At 38.8% G+C, this 10,650-nt stretch overlaps 1 pseudogene; it reads right to left on the bottom strand.

The window, feature by feature from the left end:
* Positions 1-3,173: 3,173 nt before the first annotated feature.
* LOC105476129 (dnaJ homolog subfamily B member 6-like) lies at positions 3,174-4,016 on the bottom strand (annotated as a pseudogene).
* Positions 4,017-10,650: the final 6,634 nt, after the last annotated feature.

Below are 10,650 nucleotides of genomic sequence, written 5' to 3' on the forward strand. Positions count from 1 at the left end.
CAGCACATTCAGTTTCCTCACTTCGAAAGCCTTGGTTTCATGTCTCCCCCAACCCCCAACTTAAATTTTCAGCACCACGACAACCATTATATATTTTACTTGTGTATCCATTTAGAATCTATTTTCCACCATGCAAAGTCCATGAACGTTGAAGGTTTTTTTCCTACTTTATTCACAGCTGAATTTCCAGTATGTAGAACAATTTTTGACACATAGTACATGTTCAGTAAATAAATTACTTTTTTCACATCAACATCAAATTTATTTCTACTACATGATGCCAAAAAATGAGGTATAAATTATTACTAAAAATAATAATAACATTAACAAACTTGAGGGATATGTAGTGAAAATACTCCTAGTAGTGTTCGTATGGAGCTACATAACCTTGAACAGTTAATTTCTCTGGACTTCATTCATCTATAAGACAGTGAAGCAAATTAACCCTTAAGATCCCTTATAGCTCCAGAATCTAAGGATTCTAAGTTTAGGGTCAACCAAGGAAATGAAAGAAGAGAATGGAAGGGCCAATATCTCAGAATGCTTTTAATAACGGAATGGTGGCCTCAAAGGGTAAAATGGGACAGAGGTAAAAGTGAGAACAGGGTGTGGGGAAGTAGAGAAACTGGTCAGTCAACTCTGAAAAGCAGGGCAGAAATGAGAGAGTTCAAGAAGAGACAGTTCATGAAATGTTTGTCTTAGGCAATCATTGTGCACTTCAGGATGAAAGACACAAGACCAGGGATGTAATTTGTCATCTCTTAAGAAGTTGTTGAGGAAGAAGCCCTGAGTTAATAACTGCAGGAAGGAGAACTACTCAGGAACAAAGTTTTTATTGGGACCCTGGTATTGCCACTCATCCCTGAGGAGCCTCGGTTTCATGGCTGACTCAAGGCTGCTGACAGTGTCTTTTCATTCTCAGCTATGACGGTAGAGGATGAGCTGATGAAGTGACTCAGGCACATCCTTCCACTTGAAAAATCCAAAGAAAATTCTTAGTGGCCCTTTCTAGAAAATCTCAGGGGACGGTTCATCTACTGCAGGCCTTTCCCCTCCTTCTTGTGTCTGCTCACCACCACAAATAAAATAATGTTTTTCTGAATACTTATTTTGTTTCACAAGTCCCCAGTCTCAAACTAATCTGCAGTTAAAATGTAGACATTGGAGGGGATCTGTCTTAGAGAAAGTTCAACTTTCTCAATAAGCACGTACTTGCACAATATTCAAAATGACTTTAAGTAAATATTTGGTTTCATTTGCTCCATTTTTTTTTTTTCCACTCAGGAAAGAATGCACCAAACACATTCATGTCAATTTTCTTTCTTTTTTATTTTTTTAAGCAAATCATAAAGACCCAGCTTACCAGCTTTCCTTTTTGTTGTTGTTTTTTTGTTTTTGTTTGTTTGCTTGTTTGTTTTGTTTTTTTGAGACAGAGTCCTGCTCTCTTGACCAGGCTGTAGGGCAGTGGTATGATCTCGGCTCACCGCAACCTCCGCCTCCCAGGTTCAAGCAATTCTCCTGCCTCAGTCTCCTAAGTAGCTAGAACTACTGGCACACACCTCCATGCTCAGCTAATTTTTTAAATTTTTAGTAGGGACAGGGTTTCACCATATTGGCCAGGCTGGTCTCGAACTCCCGACCTCAGGTGATCCGCCCCGCCTCGGCCTCCCAAAGTGCTGGGATTACAGGCGTGAGCCACCATGCCTGGCCACAGCTATACTTGTTTAAACCTAAGCTTGATATTACATAGTTAAACAATTGTCAAAACTTACCAAGTTTCCAGCATTCATGCACCACTGGAAACATTATTAATTTATATTAAACCAGAAATGTATTACCATTATTGCACTAATATCTTTCACTACTAAATACTGAAAAAAAAAATTGAAGTTATTTCTGTAGAACAGGGGTCCCCAACTCTTGGGCCACTGACCTGTAGCAGTCTGTGGCCTGTAGGAACTGGGTCACACAGCAGGAGGTGAGCAGTGGGCAAGCCAGCAAAGTGTCATCTGTATTTACAGCCACTCCCCATTGCTGGCAATATCTCCTGAGTTCCACCTCCTGTCAGATCAGTGCAGTATTAGATTCTCATAGGAACGTGGACCCCACTGTGAACTGCACATGTGAGGGATCTAGATGTCATGCTTCTTATGAGAATCTAATGCTTGATGATCTGTCACTGTCTCCCATCACTCCCAAATGGGACTTCAGGAACACAAGCTCAGGGCTCCCCCGATTCTACATTAAGATGAGTTGTATAATTATTTCATTATGTATTACTGTGTAATAGTAATAATAGAAATAAAGTGCACAATAAATGTAATGTGATTGAATCATCCCAAAACCATCCCCCACTCCCACCCCATCCGTGCAGAAATTGTCTTCCATGAAACCGGACCCTGGTGCCAAAAATGTTGAACACTGTTGCTGTAGAAGATTCATCCTGTCAATGTTAATTTCACAGCAGGGCAATACTAGGAGGCTCACATTTCAGACACAACAGAAAAGCAGATCCATGCTGGTGTTAGTACGCAATCTTGTCCTACTACAAAAGGGTAAACTCTCACCTTGGAGTAAGTTTACTAAAAAGGCAAAGTGCACACAGAGATTTCAAAAACTTTAAAGACCAAAAAAAAGATCCCACCAATAAACTCGAAAGTCTATGACAAATATGGGCTCTGATGAGCTGTTTATAAATACTTTAGATACAATTATACTGAAAGTCGTGTTTGTTTGAAATCTTAAAAAGAAGTTCCTGTTGGCCTGGCGCAGTGGCTCACGCCTGTAATCCCAGCACTTTGGAAGGCCCAGGTGGGCAGATCACAAGGTCAGGCGATCAAGACCATCCTGACTAACATGGCAGAACCCTGTCTCTGCTAAAAATATGAAAAAAATTAGCTGGGCTTGGTGGCACGCACCTGTAGTCCCAGCTACTCTGGAGGCTGAGGCAGAAGAATCCCTTGAACCCAGGAGGCAGAGGTTGAAGTGAGCCGAGATCACACCACCGCATTCCAGCCTGGGCAACAGAGCGAGACTTTGTCTCAAAAAAAAAAAAAGTTCCTGTTAATCCTCAAATGGCACTTGTCATTGTTTGACATTTCTGTTAAATGCATGCATTGAATTACTTGTTACCCAAGCCAGAAGCTGCTTCTTACCATTTATCGTTTAGGACTTTAGCCGTCTTTTTCAACATCTATTCCTTCTTGACCATTCTCGACAATCCTCTTTGTAGTAATTTTTCTACCAACCATTTTAGTAGAAGTTGATAGTGATTTGAAGTTGCCCATCCCAGTACTACCAAATGAGGTGGAAGAGAATGAAGTGCGACTCCCATGACCTAGTGACCTGAATGAAGTAAATCCAAAGAAGTCAAAAACTTCCACCAAAAACTTCCCTGAAGACATCATCTGGGGGTTAGGGAATGTGAAGCCAAACTCATAGGAACTGTCAAAATGACTTCCACCTCCTCTCCACCAATTAACCCTTCTTTGCCATATTTTTCATAGATGTCCTGCTTTTTAGCATCTGACAGCACTTCACAGGCCTCGGCTTCTTCTTTCTTTCTTTCTTTCTTTTTTTTTTTTTTTTTGAAACGGAGTCTCACTCTGTCGTCCAGGCTGGAATGCGGTGGTGCAATCTCGGCTCACTGCAAGCTCCGCTTCCCGGGTTCACGCCATTCTCCCGCCTCAGCCTCCGGAGTAGCCGGGACTACAGGCACCCGACACCACACCCGGCTATTTTTTTTTTTTTTTTTTTTTTTTTAGTAGAGATGGGATTTCACCGTATTAGCCAAGATGGTCTTGATCTCCTGACCTTGTGATCCACCCGCCTGGGCCTCCCAAAGTGCTGGGATTACAGGCGTGAGCCACTGCGCCCGGCCACTTCTTCTTTATTCTCAGGATTTTTATCTGGGTGTTACTTCAGTGCCAGTTTTCGATATGCCTTTTTAATATCCTCAGTTGAGGCATGTCTCTGCACGCCTAGAACTTCATAGTAATCCACCATGTTTTAACAGATTGTTGGAACAGGTCCAAAGACGGAAGTGATTGGCAGTGAGATACAGGGGAGGCGAAGCGGTAGCCCGGGTCTCCTCTAGGCTCCAGCACCGCTGTGCTTGTGGCAGCGGCTTGCTCCACTCTTTAAAAACAAAATCCAACTGAGAATATAACATCACTAAATTTAATTAAATAAAAAATCACTAACATTAAATGTAATCAAATAAAAACATAAGTATTCCTCTAGCATAACTACCTACAATGGCAGTAGGGTTTCCTAACTAAAACCGAAAAGAAAATAAACTAACCAAATCCCACCGGAATTCATTGAATGCAGCTAAAAAATTTTAAAATATAAAACAGTGGGCTTGTTTTGTGAATAAGTCTGTGCATTCTTTTACTTATTTGTTTAAATTATAACTGCTGTGTTTAAACAGTACAAAGAAAATAAATATATCCTTTATTGAAAGCAGTGGAAGCAATAATTTTAAATGACCTAATTAGCTCTACCAATCCATTTAGCTACTACTTTTTAGTCAGTACTAGCAGGAAACCATGACTTCCTGAATTTGGAAATGATGCATAGCTCCTAATAAACTTACACAATAAAGTTGCCCATTTTTTCTTCCAAATGTAACAGCAACTTATCTTTATTCATTTTGTCTAAAGTAAAAATTTGCATATCATCTCAATTTTTAAAGTAATTTCTAGTAATATGTGAAGAGTATTCCAGGCATGTCTTAGCAGGCAGAGGAGGAAGGTAGACCTACTGGTTGTATTTTCATGAGAATTTCAGGAGACTGATGGTAAAAGAAACATGCCTGGGCCTCTTGGGATTGAGGAGTGGCCCAGAAATCTGGGGATAATAACTCTTGCTTAGCTTCCCAGGCATTATACTGTTTGAAAAGAAACTCATTCGAAGGGAAGAAGAATCAAGGCATTACGTTGGGCCGGGCACTGTAGCTCACGCTCGTAATCCCAGTACTTTGGGAGGTCGAGGCAGGGGTATTACTTGAGGTCAGGAGTTCGAGACCAGCCTGGCCAACATGGCAAAAACCCATCTCTACTAAAAATGCAAAAAAAAAAAAAAAAAAAAAATCAGCCGGGAGTAGTGGCACACTCCTGTCTCAGCTACTCGTGAGGCTGAGGCAGGAGAATCGCTTGAATTCAGGAAGCAGTCCAGCCTGGGTGACAGATTGAGACTCAAAAAAATAAATAAATAAAAAAGGACACTACTTTGGTCCATTAGCTAAGTTTATTTATAACAGTAAATGGTTTTGAGTACAGTATAATGTGGTATCATTAAAATTGTAAGTCCAAGCTGCACAAAGAATGTGGGTCGAGGAAGGAGGAGAGGACACAGCAATTACAATATTTATCAAGTGGAAAAGCGTATTACTAGAAGTGCTGTGGGCCGCTTAGAACACACCATGACTATAGCAAAGAAGTAATATCCTGAGGAAAAAAATGAGTAATTTTAGCCCTACTGCTTCCCTTCACCCAACCATCACCACCAATAGCGAGCCACGGTTTCTAACATTTCACAAATGAGTCGACTCATTCTTCAAGTAACATGTTATACAAATAAAAGACCAATGAAGGGAAGCTCCTGTAATGATTTTTTAGATAGCTGGTGAAACATTAGTTCTGGGTGTGTGAAAGGGTATTTCTGGAAGAGATTAGCATTTGAATCAGTGGACAAAGTAAAGAAGATGTGCTCTCAATAATGTGGGCAGGCATCATCCAATCCTTGGAAGGCCTCGATAGAACAAAAAGGTGGAGGAAGGGTGAATTCTCTCTCTCTTCTTAAGCTGGAGCATTCATCCCCCTTCCTTAGACATTGGAGCTGCTGATTCTCAAGACTTCAGATACCAGGACTTATACCACTGCCCAACACTGAGTTCTCAGGCCTTTGGACTCAGACTGAACTATACCACCAATTTTCCTCGTTCCCCAGCAGACAGCACATCATTAGACTTTTGGGCCTCTATGATTGGATGAGCTAATTCCCATAATAAAAATATATGTGTGTTATGGGATATATAGGATACACACACACACAAGTGCGTGCACAAGCACACATATCTTGATGGTTCTGTTTCTCTGGGGAACCCTAATACAGGCTACCACAACACTTTACTTGTAAATTTATGGAGTACAAGTGTGATTTTGTTACATGCATAGATAGTGCACTGGCAAAATAAGGTTTAGAGTATCCATCACCCAAATAACATACATTGTACCTATTCGGTAATTTTTTGTCATCCGTTCTACCCTTTCACCCTTCTGAGTAGCCATTTTCCATCATTCCACACTCTATGTTCATGTATCACAACAGTTTACAGCTAAATTGGGAGCAGTGAGACTGGTCAGGATTGATTGGATTTGGGATATATTTTACAGATAGAATTGACAGAATTTGATGGTAGATTGGGAATTCACAGAATGCAGGAAGTATCATCAGATGAGTAGATTTCTATGAGGAGACTAGAGGACAAGAATTTAGGAGTCAGCTAATTGTACATCCTAAGTTTTAGATGTTCAAATCAATATGTATATAGAGTGCATATATATATATACACACACACATATATATAGTTTTTTACATTTAATCATATAAAATTGCCATGTTTGTATATCAAAAAATGGATGTCAAAAATTTATACAGTTAAACCAAACAAAAATAAATTCAAGAGTAATAAGTATATAAATGTTGTTTAAAACCGTAGCACTTAATCAGATTGTGTATTATGCAGGAGTAAATGGAGAAGAGACAAAAACTGAGCCCTGGAACACTTCAACATTTACAGATCAGAAAGATAAAAAGGAAGCAGAAAAAGGGAACTAAGAAGAAGTAATGTCTGAGAAAAGTTAGAAAATTTTGTCTTAGAAGACAATCAGAGAAAGTATTCCGAGGAGGAGGAATGAATCAAGTTTGACAAATGCTTTTAATAGGTTAAGTAACCTGAAGACTCAGAAATGACCATACAAATGAAACCAATTAGCTTTACAAAAGGCAATTCATTCATAATACTGGAAAAAAAGAAACATGTGTGCTCTAAAAAATAAATTCATTACTAACAATGTCAATTGGTAACTGTCATATGATTTCTCCAAGTTTAGGCTTTCTTTTTTTTACAGTTTAGATATAGTATATTTCCCCACTACCCTAATAGGTTTAAATAGGTATTTTTGTAAGTTAAGTCTATTGCCTAAATAATGCAGAAATATAAAATAAAATCTTTTTTTTTTTTTTTTTTTTTTTTTGAGACAGAGTCCCTCTCTGTCGCCCAGGCTGGAGTGCAGAGGCTCCATCTCAGCAGCTCACTGCAAGCTCTGCCTCCCAGGTTCATGCCATTCTCCTGCCTCAGCCTCCTGAATGTCTGGGACCACAGGTGCCTGCTACCACACCCGGCTAATTTTGTATTTTTTTAGTAGAGGCGGGGTTTCACCGTGTCAGCCAGGATGGTCTCGATCTCCTGACCTCGTGATCCGCCCGCCTCGGCCTCCCAAAGTGCTGGGATTACAGGTGTGAGCCATCACACCCAGCCCAGAAATATAAAATGTTAAGTCAGAGATGGATTAGATTTCAAGCACCCAGCAGCATGTTCTGGTGAGAAATATCTGTACCCAGGAAATTATCCAATCTCAGAATAAATGCTCAAAAGAAAAGTACTGAAGGTTTTTGTACCAGTCATTTGGGACCTGTTGTGAAGAGATATATTGACAGAATTATGCACCAGTGGTCAGGTAGGCAGATTTTTTAAAAGAAAAAAAGAAGAGGGTAAATATAATGTAATACCTAGAGCAACCACTAAGAAGAAAATACAAAGATACTCAAAAACACTAGTGATACATCAAAATGGAATCCCAAAAATTGCTTGAGTAACTCACAGGAAGCAGGAAAAAGGAAACAGAGAGCTGAAAAACAGAGAATGTAAAGATAAAACAAAAGGGTGTTGTTTTCAAACCCATTGGTGTGATATAAGAGATGAGATACATTCAATGTCTTATACAAATTCTGGACCTATCTGACTCTTAGGTCAGTTTCAAGTTCTGTGACATTGTGCTTCCAATGACTATGAACTGTAATAATGTCTGGCTGCTACTTAAAGGCAAGAATTTTGGCCAACTCATTAAGACTAGTTTCACTCATCCCCACCCACCTTCCCCACAAGTAGTACAGGGAAGAGAAAATTTGGATAGATCAAGCTTTCTCTGCCTTTATAATACTATTCAATGTCCCTTGGACACATCCTGAATGGTGCACTGTCCTAGACTCACTCCATAGTCTCGGGAGGGCCTGGAAATCTGGAAATTATCTTTGTTTTCAAGCTATACAGGGATGAGGAGAGTGGACACATATCAATTATAGGCAAAGTGCTAAATCTACCCTATGAATTGCCTATGTAAGGGAAAAATCAGATCAACTACCTAGAAAAACTCAGTTTTAAGAATACTGTTTCTCAAATCCAAATTCCCAAAATGGTTCATTACAGTAGTCTCATTTTTTTTCAAAACCTTAAATGAAAAGTGCTGTTAGCACTGATATTTCAATATCATTGACAGAAAACATGAGTGGAATAACCCCTAGTGACATTTCTGGGGTTCCCTGAGATTTGCAGTGATGACAGGCATAAACGTTTGATTTTGTTGAGGAAGTTAGTAGATGGAATTTTGTGGGTTTACAAGAAGCACTTACTATGTATGTTATAACAAGATAATAGTTCAGGGTCCCTCTAAATCATAAGACCACATTCAGAATCATACTAAGCTTGAATGGCCTAGTAAGATTACCACACCACTATTCCTTGACTCCTCAAAACCATAGGCTACTTACTGTCTTGGTCACCTATGATTTGGGGTATTTGATAACTGTAATTATATCACTTTTAGATTACTAACATCACTACAGTGGAACTTAAATTCTGTTCATCAAAGATGTGATACCAATTTTAAGCAAATATTTGTAATGACATATAGAAATTCACCTTCTTCCCCTCTACAGGCCCAAAGTAAGGACAGAAGATTTGAAATTGGGTCATTCAATAGCATTTGAAAGTAACTTCTTATAATCAAGCATATCTATCATAAAGTTTGATTCCAATTTAAAAAATCCTAGGTCTTTTCCATTTTTCTACAGCTCTACTAAAATTCATTAAATTTAAGAAATATGAAAATCCTTCACAAATAAAAACATGACGTGAGTAGAGCTTGCAGGCAGACATTTTCTTCTATCTTGCTGAGTTTCCAGCCCCTTATTGCCCAGAACAATTTTTAAGTAGGACACACAAATCAGAAAAGCAATATAATCTCAAAATTGGCTATGATTCAGGGTTGTGTTATTGCTGTCTTCTAGGAAGCCAAATTTTTTAAAAATGAAAGAACACAGTTTTACAGATGGCAAGTCAAAAACATAGAGGTTTATTTTAAGGAATTTCAGGTGTGTTTCTACACCCTACTTCTTTGCCAATTTTTATCTGTGAAGGAGGGTGGTGGAAATGTTAACTCTCTGGTGGGCTGATGACAATACATGAGCGTGTATGTGCCCATGTAACTAACATACACAGATGCACAGCTCCTACCCCCCGCAAAAATGTGTTGCCTACTTAATTCCTTCTCTCCCACTTATCCAACACCATCTAGTAAAGGGGATGTGTGAATGGATTGGGAAACTCATTCATTATGGATGAACCGTTCCATTCCTTGGCTCTGTTGGTCATGGGAGAGAAGATATGTGTTAGGAGTAAAATGTGCATGACTTCATATTGTTCAGGACAGAATGGCATGGACGAGAGCTTTTTTTGACCAATGAGAACAAGGCTCCCAGGAGTTTGGGGATAACAAATTATTAGAGAGAAAAAGAGATTTTAATGATCACTAGTTATGATAGTTTATGGTAGTTTATTGTCCTTATGGTAGAACATCTATGTTCTCTCATAGATGTTTTTGAGAGATGCAATTAATGGGTGAGTTCCCTGTCCATACTCTGCTTATTTAATTCTTTGTCCTTGGAGTGGAGGAAAAGGTTGTATACAAGATACTGGATGAAAGTCAATGGATGGTGAATTGGAAAATATAAGGGAATGCTAAAGCCCCAGAGAGTTTAGTTGTGTCAGAGAGATATTTTCATTTATAATTTAATATGCTGTAGGAAAAAAGTAAACTTTTTAGATATTTTTATTCACTGAAACCTTATCCATCCCTATGTTGGCATCTTAAATCCATATGAGTATTTTTATTCCAACTGGTTGAGAGGTAGAGATGAATTTCTGAATTTCTAGGTATACGTTTATTTTTAGACTCTGTCATTAGAGATGACATGCTATTTTGTTTCCTGCCACAACTGATATTCAGAAAACATTCTGACATTTAGCTAACATGACCTCAAGAACTTCCATGGGTGTTCAGCTCAATATGTGGCAAAAATTCCCTTTTTAAACAGTCTTATTTCTCTGTCAAATAAGTCTTACTTCTCTGGAAGTATACAGTGCTTCCAGATGTTAGGTTCCATTCTGATGGAAAGCCAGCATGGTTCATCACTTCTTTACTTTATCCTTGTAATGTAATAGTTAATTTTTGGTAATGAAAATTCATTTCTTCTATAAGGTATTGAGCAAAGGAAACTGAAAAACTAAAATTAAAAATGAACACA

The sequence above is a fragment of the Macaca nemestrina genome, chromosome 8, assembly GCF_043159975.1.
Source record: "Macaca nemestrina isolate mMacNem1 chromosome 8, mMacNem.hap1, whole genome shotgun sequence".
NCBI classification, from domain to species: Eukaryota; Metazoa; Chordata; class Mammalia; order Primates; family Cercopithecidae; genus Macaca; species Macaca nemestrina.